Raw genomic sequence first — 13,426 nt, forward strand, 5'->3', positions numbered from 1 at the left:
TTATTATTTGCTGGTAGCAGTCCTATCACCTTTATTAGGTTATCAATGGTCACATGCGGTCACCCCTCGGGCTGAAGTGTGGTTTGCTGACCTGGTGGGGAGCGGCGGCCGTGGTAGGCCTATTCCAAACCGCTGCCCCTGTAATAGGGTGGTTGGTCGGGCCCACCGCCACCCCTGAAGGAAGCTCGGCATGGGCGCAGAGTGCCCTCGGGTCTCCCCTTCTCGGCAGCCATGCTTCCGTGGCCGCCCCTCCTCCCAGATAGCGCCACACGATGCCTTCTTTCTCCCTGCGCAGGCGCAGGGCGGAAAAATCCAGTCTGCCCTTTTCCCTACCCCCCAAAGCAGCAACAGCCAGGCGTGGGCGGGAAACTCAAGTCTGCCCTCCACCCCAGCAACAGCAGCCACCAATCCCTAAACCCTGCCCCTTCCCCCAGCAACAGCGACAGCCAATCCCTAACCACCGCCCCTCCCCCGTCCAGCACCTCCCACTGACCTTTCTCCGGCAACCAATCAGAGCAGGGCGTGGCTTCCACCAATCAGCCTTTCCCAGCCCCTATAAAACTGTTGCCTCTCCCTCAATAAAGTTGGACTTGCGTGTTTACCTTGTCTCCGCGGTAGTTCTTCTGTCGTGCACCCTCCAGTCCTGAGAGCCCCCGACAAGGGCCTGGCCTCCCTTGTCCCCAGTTCGTCGCCTGCTTCTCCGGGCGACCCCTTCGTCGCCGGCTTCTCCGGGCGACCCCGTCAGCCGAACCGCGCAACCCCTGTGAGACCGACCCCTCGTCTGCTGCCGGACTGACCCCTCGTTCCAAGGGGGACCGATCCCTCGTCCCGAGCAGGACCGACCCCTCGTCCTGAGCTGGACCGACCCCTCGTCCGCAGCCAGACCCCACCTCTACCAACCGAGCAAAACATCGCAGTCACACAGTCAGGAATCCTGATGTCATATTTTTAAGCCTTTAACTCCCTCTACTCCCTTACTACTGCCCTTGCCCAGAACCCCCATAGATATTTAGAAAATATTACCTACCTTGTGAAAGAATTTTCTCCTAAATTCCACTCTACTTCATATTTCATATCTGAGTATTGTATATTTATTTAGCAAATTTTGATTCTTAATTACTTGCTAAATAAATAACATATAAATGAGGTGTTTGATACTTCTTACATCAAATTGAAAAGCAATATTAAAAGACATTCTGAACTTGCATCAATTTTAATGATCTAAGGAAATGACAAAAAATCTAATTTCTTTTATGACTTGGTTTCTACATTTATACTTTTTAAAAATCCTGTTACTAGCAGATCCTTATGCCATTTCATTGGACATATTAGTGCTGTAAAAATATCGATTCATCAAACTGGGTAAACAGTTGAATTATCTTATTACTCACATTTGTTTGCATTTAATATTTCAAATATAGCATCACAGGAGAAAATCATGTTATTGCAGGCATCATTTCAAATTACCAAAAATCATCATTCATGATTTTGAAAGTTTCATGATCCCATTCCATAGTAAAATGTGAAGAATATACATTTTTTCTTAGGCTAGAATTCATTTTTCACTTGCTTGATTAACAAAATTAACTGGATATAGCCCATTCAATGCTCCATTTCTTTCTGTAGAAGTTCAAACATAAAGTCATAAAATAATTCATTACAAAGACTACTAGTAGAATTAAATGTGACATACAAAACATTACATCATTTTCCTTTTACCCTTTTAAAGAGAACATGCCGGTTTGAGCTAATTTTAGATTTCAGATGAAATGTAATCACATCACTTCACCCTTTCCTAGGGAAGCAAAAAAATTAAACTTTATGCATTAGACTGTAACCTTAAGATTAGGGAATGATCTCTTTTCTTTAATTCACTGGCAATATAATAGTTACATCACTTTAGATGAGATTAGAATTTCAAGATAAGATCCACAGAGAATTTTAATTTCCCTGACTGGCTTTCTGATAGTTTTTACCAGATGATTATTAATTCCTTTATAAAATATAGGAATGTTTCATTCCTAGGCATATTTAGGCATGAAAAGCAAAGAAAAACTGGCATATATCATTTGTAGCTGTTGAGTATTTAGTCACATCCTCCATAAAGATATGTTCAAGTTCTAACCCTGGGCCTTGTGGTATGAACTCATTTGTATTTTAGACCTTTAAAGATATTATTATTATTTAAGCTGTGAACTCATTTGTGAATAGGACATTTGAAGATCCTATTTATATAAACCAAATCAAATCAGGTTGAGCCTCAATCCATATGACTGGAGTCCTCAGTAGCAGAGGAAATGTGGATGCAGTTAGTCAATAAAAACCAGAAGTTAGTATAAACCAGAAGTCAGTAGAAACCAGAGCAGCAGACCAAAAGAGAGAGAGATCACCACGTGAAGGAGAATGCCAGAACACTACAGACTCCAGGAGAAAGCAAACCCTGCCAATATCTTGACATTGGACCTAGAGCTTCCAAAACTAGAGACAATAAATTCCTGTTTTCTAAGCCACCACCCATTGTGTGGTATTTGTCATAGCAGCCCTGGAAAACTGAGACAGTAGCTTAACCAGACTTTTATATTTAAGTTTAAAATGTGATGATATTTTTTAATTTAATGAAGTGTTTTGCGTATGAAATATGTTTCACATATGAAATATGTTTTAGGCAATATTCTTACTACATTGCAAATATAGTAATGAAAAAAACCAACATATCATTTCATAGATTCCCACTCTATTAGGGTTTCAGAGATACATCAGGCAATTATAATTGAGTGAAAGGTGAAGGGTAATTGGGGTTTTTATTTGGTGAAAGAAGTTCATGATGAAGAAAGAAGTTACCAAATGCAATACTGGGAGCCAAGGAAAGCCTCGTATAGAAAGTCATATCTAAGTGGACACCAAAAATCCTCTGAATCCTGTTAAAAGTGTGCACTTTATCTTGAAGACTAGCAGTACCCAATGACCATTTTTAAGCAAGGAAGTTTAACATTAGGCTTATATTTTAAAAAGATCCCTCAAGCTAAAATATTGAGCATAGACCAGATGTAGTACAATTATACAAGATATACAAAGAATTTATATAGTGATTATTAAGCCATGCTCCAAAGACTCAGTCTTGTACACTGTTGGTTCAAGTGTACCACAGGGTAGAATAGGGTTCAGGGAAAGGAAAAACTCATAATGTAGATTAGGAACCATCCTATCTAATAAGAGTGGAATTTGACCTACAATTTGGCTTTGTTCTTTATGAGAACACCTTCAGTAAACAGAATTTTGGAGAGATAAAAGGCCTAGCATGTTTGTATCCTCTTGATTTAATACCATATTAATGCAGTCAAACCCTCACCATCATTCTGAAATTTTAATGACTCACTTGCTATATTTCTTACTCGGGAGAGTTTCTGTGAGCCTCCCACATTTTTAAGTCATCCTCCAGGCTAAGTTTATAGATAATAGTTTCTTTGTTCTTTTTTTTTTTTTAGGCGGGATTGAACCTGGGACCTCATACATGGGAAGCATGTGCTCAACCATTGAGCTATACCTGTTCCCCCTGCCATATTTATTTTACTTACACTTAGTCTAAATGTCTCAATCAAATTTCATCAGTATTTCTTTTCTTTTACTCCTTTCTCTACCTTATTTCCTCCTTTTGTAGGTATTAGTACATTTTATATGTGGGCCAGACACTTATTTTAGAACTTCACCCATAACTTTAATGCACAGGCACAGTTGAGAATCCTGCTTTAGGTGAGTAGCCCCTTTCATTTTGATATTGTATCAACTAGGTATCTATGGAGTAACAAAAATCCAGTTGGAATTATCTTAAAGGAAAAGATAATATATTAACCTATTGTGTTGGTTTGATCTTTTATGTGGACTACATAAAAATATGTGGTTGTTTTTTTTTTAGATTCCTATTTAAGGTCTTTTAACTTTAATTTTTAATATGAGATTAGTTTCCTGTATGTTTTGTCTCCTCGGTCATTGTCCACAGGGCTCTGAGAAGCTATAAGTATATAAAGGTACAGGCTTGAGACCCAACTTCATCCACAGACAATGGGACTGTGTATCACCAAGCAGATCCCTGTGGTTCCTAAGGCCACCTGGACAAAGTATGGGGAAAGTGGCCTTCTGGAGTATTCATGTTGGAAAATTATGTTCTTGTATCCAACCTATTGTGAATCTTTGATTGGATTACTTCAGTTAAATGCTTTTGATTAGATTGCTAGACCAAGGATGGGTCTTAATCCTCTTACTGGAATCTTTTAGTATTGGAGGAATAAAAGCTGCAGGCACAGAACAAAGTGGCAGTGACAGACAGACACCTCCAGACATTGAATTCAATGAACTTGGTGAAGAGAAAAGCCACAGATGGAGCAGCCAGAAACAAAACAAATAATAAGGATGGAGCAGAAGAAAGAGATGTGCCATCATTGCATTATGTCCTACCATGTGCCTGATCACCCTCAACTGAACTCATGGAGAATATGAGCGTGGAAGAGAAAGCAAAGACCAACGGAACTGCTATTGTGCCTTGCCACATGGCAGGAGTCCAGGATCACCAGCAGCTGACGTTTTGGAAGAGAGCTGTGCTTGATGCCTTGATTTGGACATTTTCCCAGCCTCAGAAATTTAAGTTTTTAACCTAATAAATTTCCATTTTAAAAGCCAACACAGTTCTGATATATTGCTCCCAGCAACTTTTAGCAAACTAAAACACATATTGAGGGAGGGGGGAGGGCACAGAAAAAACAGGTGTTATTAAGTCACAGGAATTAAATGCCACCTGGATTCAATTTCTCCATATTTTACCCAGTTTCCTCTGAATGCTTGCTCAGTTCTTTCAGTCTAGCTTCTTCTGTAAGACTGGAAAAATGGCTGGTGTAAAGCCCATGTCCACTGCTTTGCCTAACAGCTGGGCCAATCTCTTCTCCATACTCAACAAAGTGCTATGATTGTCTCAGCATCAGTTAGTGGCTTACCCCTAGATGAATCAGACACAGCCAGATTATTGGGCTGAATGATGGGAAGCCCTCATAGAACCATAGAGTTGGAGGAGGAGGAGGGAGAGAAGTTCTTTAAAGAGAGATTTCAAGAGATAAAGGTGGTTACATTGGTTGTCGAAGATTATGCTGACTTAAAACCAATCAAAACTTAAGATTTTTAAGATTAATGGAGAATCATTAGTATATTTCAGTGAGGAAAATTGAAATGAGGTATTTATTTATTAAATAAAAATACTGTGGCTAAAGGATTGGAGAGATTGGTAAAGGCAGGAAAAAATAGGAGGCCACTGGGGAAATACAATGAGAGCTGGCTTGTAGTTTGATAGTGAAAATTAGAGTAGAAAAAAGGGAAGGAATTTCGAAAACAGCAGGCAGAAACTCTAGGATTCTGAAATTTAGGAGTGACATATCACATAGGGAAGAAGAAATAGGTTTTGGGTAGCTGATGTGAAATTTTTTCTGTATTAGAAGTTGTGTTTAACAGTCTATGAAATATACAAGTAGAAATATCCACTAAGCAGTAGGATATACGAGTGTGAAGCAATGTTCCTTAGTGGATTATATTACTTAAAATAGTGTAGTATTTGTATGTAAATATATAATAATCATTTTTAGTTATCAAACTTCAAACTTAACATTAGAAAAGTAATGTTTACTTTCTATAATTACACTTGTCTAGACAGATTTCTCCAAATCTGAAATCCTTCTATTAACATAGCTAGAGATTTTAGATTATTCATTTGATAGCCAGAATTTTATTTTGCAGTTTCTGTTAAGCTGATACCTTTATAACAGGTCACTGCCTCCTTATTCCCAAGGTTAATTTTAAAGTAAAACTCAAAATCAGTAATAACTATACTGAACCACAAATCTGAATGCTAAAGAAAAGGGCACTCCTTGGGAACATTCCATGTAAAACAGAATTTTAGAATGCAGATCATGGATCTTAAATCACATTGTTGATGTCTATTGATTATAATATAATATAATTTATATACTGTAACTTTATATGTAATATAATCTATCACTGTTCTGGGTCTTTCCTTTGATTATACTGTAAGTTAGACACAAGTAGCAGGTTTATAGATCACAGAGTGTCCAATAGTAGGGTTGATTTACACATTTTTTCTTCCTGAGCAGAAGGATACCCAAGGGAGGAAGTCAAAAGGGCCAAGACCAGGTAAGTAGGAGTACCATATTGTTTTTTGGTTTCAAGGAAGAGGTTCACCTAGGTAATGGAAGTTAAGTGTAAGATTACAGATAAGGTGGATACATCTCAGCCACCTACCATGGAAAGCTTGAAAAAGTCAAACAGCAAGTCAAATTGAAGGACAGGAAACCCTATATAACTCTAGTGATCTAACAGAAGCTGGAGCTCACAGGTCCAAAAACCTCCTTAACTTCATATTCTTCAGTGGCAGCAGCAGTCTATTGAACTTCATTTTAGAGCTCTGTCTTTATGTATCTCAGCCATTTTGGAATGGAAGCTTTTCTCTTTTCTGCTCTCTTATTTATAACACTACCACCCTGTTTCTCCAGTTCAGCTTTATGGGAGAATCACCACCATTCGACTTTAGGCAGTGCCTTAAAAATTGTTCTCATTATATCATTATATATCATTCCATCAGTAAGTTACCTGGGTACAAGTGCCAAATCCTGGATCCAAAAGTAGAGGTTGGAAATATGGAGAATGCTTATGTGGAAAAAAATCTCTTAAAGAAGACTCTTAGAAAAAGAATATGAACTGAGATAGTGGCAGGAACTCTGTCTGGTGCACTGGGGAGATGTCCAATTAGAAAAGATAATAGGGTGAGAGAAGCATAGAGTTGACAGCCAGAGCAATTATTAATTGAGCATGTCACAATAAAGATGCTGTAGGGTAGAACAGATGGGAGTTGACGTTTAAAAACCAATGGTCAACCAGAAAAACAAATAGAAAATAGAAGTGGAAAGAAAGCACCACAGGTTGAAGGCTACTTGGTATCACTCTCCCAACACTGGACTCCATCTGTTTATCTATGTATTTTGGGATTCTTAATGTATTCAGTGAAGAAATTTTTAAATATGATTCTAAATTTGGTCTGGCCACTCATCTATAAACCACAAAGATGACAGTGTGATCCCAGCAACTGCTATTTCAAGCCTCTTTGGACCTCGATTATTAATTCCATGCACACAGAGTAATTGTTCCAAAAACAGGTTTAGTTTGTGGTACACTTCCAACTTTTAATGTGTTTATTTCCAGTGGTGTGGGTACTGGTAAGGGGGATTGGTTAGGCAGACACAGATACTGTCTCTTTTCACTATTTATATATTCATTCTTAAAATAGTGGAATTACATGTGATTTTCAATGCTATTCAAATAAAATTGAACAAGTGTTTCAGTAGTAACTACTCTGAATATGTAGATATTATCTGAGTGTATATTTATATAAAGGACTTTTTATGTAGAATTTACATCACTTTTCAAATGTGTATAAATATTGTGGTTAGAGGGTGGAAGACTTTCTTTAGCAGGTTCTAATTCTAGTCCTGATAGGAATAAAAAGTTCAGTGATAGGAAACAGTAATGTAAATATTATCAATATCAGATGGAAAAAGAAAAAAATGATGTTCTTTTGAACATAAATAGGATTTGCATAAATCTTTGTAAAGAGTTGTAAAGAAATGATTGATATTAGTAAAACATTATTCTTGTATTTTCACACTTTAAAGTTTTAAAACCTCATATAATCAAGAAGTAAATATGACCCAAAGTATCGGTATAGGTCTTAATGGAGTCTGGGAAAATACATACTGATTAATTTCATGCTTTTTCTCTTATCTATTAAATAACTACAGATCAGGGAAATGTAAATATGCATATTTTAAACTGACCTTGAACAGGACTTTGCAGATAATTAACTACAATTATAGTAAAATTACTTTTTTTATTCTTTGTAGAGTAGTTTCAGATAAGATCAGTCTTCTTTATTTTTGTTTAGTCAAAATGTACTATTCAATGTTAGATCACACTAAAACTTAACACTGAGAAGGAAATTAAATTGAATTAAGTAAAAGGAAGGTTATAGTCCAAAATATTTTTCCTTATAACTGAAACAAAATTTTTAAAATTAGAAGATAATTTCTGTGTTCTTAAAAAAAATACATGTTTCTCTCTTAATAGCAAATTATTTATAGCAAAGATTCTTATTATTAAGGCTTATAATGATTGATAAAAGATTCTTCCATTTGCAAAGACCCTATAAAGAATTTGGGAGGGTTAAATTTTACATTTAATTTGAATAAGTTTACATAAAAAGATGCTCTTTTAAATATATTATATATAATCATAATGCATTATAATTGAAAACTGGGTGTTTACAAAACCACATAAAAAGCATAGCTGATGTTTAATATATAAGACTGTTTTTACAAAATATAAATACAAATAAAATAGAAAGAAACAATAGCAGCTATGTACAGCAAGGGAAGCATGAAGAGATTGAGTTGCTGAGTTTTGTTTGGTTGGTTGGTTTTTTGTTTTTTATTATTGTTATTATTATTACTGAAATAATGAAAGTGTTCTAAAAATGACTGAAATAAATGCACAACTATTTTGATTATACCAAATGTCACTGATTTTACACTTTGGATTAATTTATGTTTTATTAATATTTATCAATAAAATTGATTTGTTAAAGAAAAAAAAGAACATATCAAAGACAATAAAAGGCTACAAGTGTGAATCAGCTCTTTAACCCAGTGATTCTAAGACTTAGGAGATAACTGACAATAAGTGTGATCTCTCTGTACACTAAAGTTTAAAAAGAAAAGAGAGAGACAAATATGATTCTTCCTACTATAACAGGGGATCCTTCTTTGAGTTCTCAGACATTATTAGTTCATGTCTATTCATCGACCATGGCTTGCTTAAGGAAGTGAACTGTAACCTAGAAGCTTAGTACATGGTATATTGAATGCTGGATGGGGAAATGAATGACCACATGAATGAATAAATAAATTCCTAAATCAAAAGCACTTAAGGTTTTTAAAGGGTCTTGCTGGGGAAGCCATGCTCAGTGGCTATCTCTCATCCCTTGCTTACACCACTCTCCACCAACTCCCCTTCTTTTGATGCTTCAGTCTGTCCCCATTCCACATCAGTCTGTCTCCATTTCACAACTGGGGGAGATTGTTAAGTCTAATGAAAAGACCTGACCAGATCTTAAACCTGAAAACCAGGAATAAGCAACCACAGATGCTAATCAAGGTAAAAATTCTCTGTGGCAGGGTCTCCTCCCCTCAGGGTAGATAAATACCACATACAAACAGCCTTTATCTGTCTCTTTCCTGAAGCAAAGTGGAGTGTGCAGAGATGCCATTTACCAACCCTGACCCTAGCAGTTTTTGGCCACCCCTGGAAGACTAACCACAATGGGATTTCTTTGCCTGTTCTTTTGAATTCTGCCAATAATAAAATGGTATTTGTTGAAAGTTTCTGTTGTGCCTGGGCCTGTGTTTCCATGACACAGGAACTTGGTCCTCAGGTCTCAACAAATTTATCTTTTTAAAGTTTTTAAAATAAATGTAAATATGTGTGATATTGAGCTGAAGTAGATTTTTTTCTCCTGATGCACCTTAAAAGCCAAGTCCTGAGCAAATAGAGTTCCAAAGAAAGAGTTCATTTGTTTATGCAAGCAAAGGAACACAGTGGCCTAATGGCCCCAAACTATATCCTCGATCTGCAGAAATTCTAATATTTTATAAAATCAGGGTGGTAATGAATAATTGGGGTAGTGTTGTGGCATCAGAGTGAAGTTGGTGATCATGGTATTGAGGGCCACGACTTGAGGCTCTTCTGAGAAGGAATGTTTGTTAACAGTCAGCCACACCCAGTGGACTTCTGTCAAGAAACCAAGCCCCAAAACAGGATTTCCAGGTTCCTTTTATACAGAGGATTTAGGAGTGGGAGTCAAGAGGTACTTTGGGCATGGAAGGAATTTTCTTTGTTAGTTTCTTAGGGTTTAGGAGTTTGTTTGGAAACCAGGTAAGTTTGAATTAACATACCATTCACATTTTGTCTGGATGTAAGCTCAAATATACATTCAATCTACAGCCTTCCTGAGTACTCAAAGCCTATAGAGTCTGTATCATTTAATTGGCTTTCTGGGAACTAGGCAAACTTGGATATAGAATTATATAAGTTTGATTACACGCACAGGCCAATACATGCACAGGCCATATTATCCCCCCCCCCCCCCCCCTTTGATACCTACTTAAGTTAATTAAGCTTTGGCATCACTATTTTTGGAGTTATGAAGTAGGTGGCTGTCTGTGTTTTCACTGCATTATTTGTTAAAGCGCATACCTCAGCTATTATTAAGGGGAGGAAGCAGGGAAGTATGATGAGAGCATGGGAGGAGTTCCAGCTGCTTACTGCTTTGACTGATTAGTTTTTCCATTATTTTCCAGGTAGGTTCAATGATAAAGTTCTTGGGGGATGTTTGGGGCCCCTCCTGGCCTCACGAGGAAGTCGCCTTCCTAGCAGCAGAATCTTGGGGAAGTTTTCCAGTAGCCATCTTGGGGGCCATTGATGTCTGTGTGGACTCCTTGCCAGGTTTCAGATCCATCTACTGATTTGCTATCTTACTAGCCTGATTTATTTCCTTTCTCAGAGAGTTTTCACCTTTAATTTTGAAGGGGTGTTGAAGGAAGACGATCTTTCTCTTTTGTAGCTACTTTCTACTGATTAGGGTCAGTAGGCTCTACCTAACAAGGCATAAAACTTTTCTTCCTCTTTTATCTCAGTTGGAGGATGATGGATCTGGCATCCTGGGCAAAGCTGGATTCAATTTTTATATGGCTAATAAGATGTTGATTCTGGAAGAAATAAAACTTAATTAGAATTTTGAGAATATATGGTTTCTTTAAGAGGACACTGGGCCACAGAAGTAGAAAAGGCTAGGTGCTTGCAAAGGCTGCATTTTTTCAAAGTTGATGGGAAACAGTATTTTCTCCTGAGTTATTTTATGCTGTTGGTTAACTCTAGAAATTGTAATAGACAATAGAGTTAGGTTTAATTTGCCAAGCATTTCTCTTTTCAGTTTAGCTACAGATGAAAACAGATAAGGTTTGTTTGTTTGTTTTTTAAAGGATGCTTGGTTTGTTTTGCCCTTAGCAATAGGCATTTGGGCTAGAGCCAGAGGAAACAACTGACTTTGATATAGACAATACTTAGCCTTTTTTTCTTGAAGAGGTATTTCAGGCCGTCCACTAACTGGCATTCGTACATTTTGTCAGGTGCTTCTGGTGAACTGGCACTTTCTTGGGCAGCTGGTCTCACTCAGGATTTAGTGCACCAAGCTGGACATTCTTTTAACTTCAATAGCTTTGGGAGTGATCAGAAATACTGAGTAAAGTTTTTTACATTTTTGGATTTAATTGAGTAATTCCAGATAATTTTTTGGACTGTTTTTACTAGGCTCTGTTTTTGAAAGCCTGTTTGGTTAAGCTGGTTAAGAGTTTTAAGGCAGAAGTGGAGAAGGGGCCCCTCAGGATCTAACTTTGGGCCCTCTACCGGTAGTAGGATGGCTGGGTTGACAGTTTCACACACCTTTATCTGCACTTCAGAGGTCTCTAGTAATTGAGTCTAGTATTTAATTAACTGGCTATCTGTAAGCCACTGGTGGCCCCTGGCTTCAAACATGTCTTTCACCTTGTGTTGGGTGAAGACAGCGAGATGTTGCCCCCAAGTTAGTTTGGTGGCTTTTTCAATTGAAAGGGCTGTTGTTCCCACTGTTTTCAGGCAAGGTGGCCATTCTTTTATCTTATAGACATGTTCATTAACTACTCAAAAAATGAAGTTTATCAGGACTTTTAACATGTTCAATGTTCTTCTGTATATGATTTAATGGAAATATTACCATAATCATCAGACATATAACTAGAATAGGATAAAAGTACAGTACTTAATACTAATTAATGTACTACTTAATGAATAAGTTTCTTTTTGAGCTGCAATTAATAGTTTCAAGTTTCAGGTTTGCAATATCATACATGTTATCTCTCCATGGGAGCAAGCTATAGTGCCAATTGTGTTTAAGTTCTACTTACACACTCTGGCATTCATTGCTCCACTTGGTATGTTCTTCACAGACGCTGCAGCACTGTTGACCCTAGAGAGAAGCTAGGCCAGTATCCCACTGGCCTGATACATAGTGCTGTTTGCACTACGAAACAGTGCCAGTCTGGAGGTGATATCCTTTGTACATTTGGCTATACCAAGCCATTGTTGGCTGCTGCAGGAGTTTGAAACTGCAGTGTAGTTTCCATTGACTTCAGGAGCACAACCAGAAATGTAGTAGATACATTTATTATTTTAGGGGTCAGTGAACAACAGAGCCAATAACTCATATGGGGAGGCAACCTGCAGTGCATTGAAGGCCTGGTTTGAATGCACAAAAGTTTGACAATGCTGAGGTTTATCTCTTGATTTTTATGCACCTTTTAAGCATTTTCAATGCAATGTGTGACATATTAAATGAACGTTTTAGTATTTTGCTTTTCACTTCTACACTTTTACCATGAAGACATTAATTAGCATGTGTTTTACTTTAGCAGTAGAGGAAAAACTACTTTTTTTCATTTTTAAAATGAAAACTAAAGATTTCCAATTGAATCAAGGTAACTTTTCATTACCACCACTTGAATATGCACATTGAGGTGACTTCCAGACAGGTTTTATTGCTATGAAGTTACTTTTTGCTGTTAACATCAATTTAGGTTTTTTAGTTAATAAAGCCTTCTTGGAATTAGCCACTTAAATGTGTCAGTTTAGAAGATGCTTTTATAAACTCTTAATTAACCACAACCACATAGACTGGTTAATTTACCTTAGATTACAATTAGCAACTGATGGATTTTCCTTTATGCTTTTAAGAGAGGGCAGATTGATATTTCTTTAACTTAATTTCATTAGATATGAACTTAGAATTTTTATCATTTTAAAGATTTAATACATATAATGTTAATCTATTAACTTGGTATTTTATAAACCAAAGAGATAACTCCAAGTTAAATAAATTGAAACTGTTATAGTTTATACAAAGAATGTTTTTTTTATTTCTTTATAAGGGGCTAAACCCCTTTTTAATACAAACTAATTCTTAATTCTTTCTGCTTAGAAGAGTTTTAATCTGTTACACTTAGCACCTCCCTCAGAGGGCTTGCTAAGAGAATGCCCTGGGGACTGGATAATCTAAAGAGCTCCGGAAAATCCTTTTCCCCTTTTCAATAGTTGCTATATTTAGATTTCTATATGACTTGTTTGTTTGTTTGTTTTTTAAGCCTAATTTGGGCTCTAGGAATATTCATTACATATTTACTTGCATAAGTAATTTTTAACAATTTGAATAGAGCTCTTTTAAGAATTATTT

The 13,426-nt window shown here is 36.9% G+C and overlaps 1 non-coding gene across 1 annotated transcript; it reads right to left on the reverse strand.

Annotated features, from left to right (window-relative positions):
* Nucleotides 1-3,954: 3,954 nt before the first annotated feature.
* Nucleotides 3,955-4,152, reverse strand: LOC111760476 (small nucleolar RNA SNORA73 family). Its single transcript, XR_002794149.1, has one exon. It is a non-coding gene; the product is annotated as a small nucleolar RNA SNORA73 family (small nucleolar RNA).
* Nucleotides 4,153-13,426: the final 9,274 nt, after the last annotated feature.

Source organism: Dasypus novemcinctus, chromosome 11 (assembly GCF_030445035.2).
Source record: "Dasypus novemcinctus isolate mDasNov1 chromosome 11, mDasNov1.1.hap2, whole genome shotgun sequence".
In the NCBI taxonomy this organism is placed as follows: domain Eukaryota; kingdom Metazoa; phylum Chordata; class Mammalia; order Cingulata; family Dasypodidae; genus Dasypus; species Dasypus novemcinctus.